The following is a 912-nucleotide window of genomic DNA, read 5'->3' as shown; positions in this document are numbered from 1 at the left end:
CCCAGGGCCTGGGGCTAGACCACGGCATGGGCTCCGCGACTTGGTTTCCCAGGCACGCCCCAGGCACCCTGCCCAGATATTCCTTGCTTACTCGCAGGCGAGTGTTCTGCATTCACCTCCTCCTGGGTGAGGCGTGGGTCTACAGAGCCATGGCTGGGGGTGGGGGGCCTGAGTGGGGCTGCCTGAGTGGCTCAGGCCTCTCTGTGCCCAGAACCTCCTTGAATTGAGGCTCCAAAGAGGGGTGCAGAAGGAAACCCAGGCCACTGTGCTGTGTTAGCCAGGCCGGCTTGGCCTGGGGCCCCAAAGGGCTCTGTGGGTCAATTCAAGGACATCATCATTCCAGGATGGGCACTTTTAGGGAGGGGTGGAGCTCAAGACATCCCAGGCTAGGTGCTCTGTTCCCCAAAGGACGCACCCCGCGGGTACCTGGGGACACCTCTAGAATGGAAAGAGCATCCCAGATCTGAAACCAGACAGCGCTAACAAGGTTGCCCTCCAGAGCTGGTCTCATGGGACCCCCTACCCCATCCATTGCACAGAGGGGGCAACAGAGGCCCACAGAGGGGCAGGACCGACAAACCCTGGCTACTGATCCCATAGCATCCAGGGAGCCATTAGAGGTACTCGAGTGTTGATCGTGATAGCTTATGGTCAACTGTAGGGTGTGCGGTTTGGTGTGGGAGGCGGCCGGGCCCCAGGCCCCTGTCCTAGCAAGCTCCCAAGATGTCTGGCATGCCAAGGGACCTGCTGAGGAACCCAGCAGAGTGCCCTGAAAGACTCAGGGGTGGGAGCCCCACCTCACCACTCTGTGGATGGGTCTGGGGCCTAGGCACGGGTTGGCAAGAGCTTCCTGAGTTGGCTCTGCTCAGTGGAGCAGAAGGCCCAGGGTCCTCTGAGGCAGAGTGCTGGTGG

Source organism: Bison bison, unplaced genomic scaffold (assembly GCF_000754665.1).
Source record: "Bison bison bison isolate TAMUID 2011002044 unplaced genomic scaffold, Bison_UMD1.0 scf7180017863145, whole genome shotgun sequence".
In the NCBI taxonomy this organism is placed as follows: domain Eukaryota; kingdom Metazoa; phylum Chordata; class Mammalia; order Artiodactyla; family Bovidae; genus Bison; species Bison bison.
The sequence above is the reverse complement of the archived record's forward strand: the minus strand, read 5'-3'. Positions refer to the sequence as shown.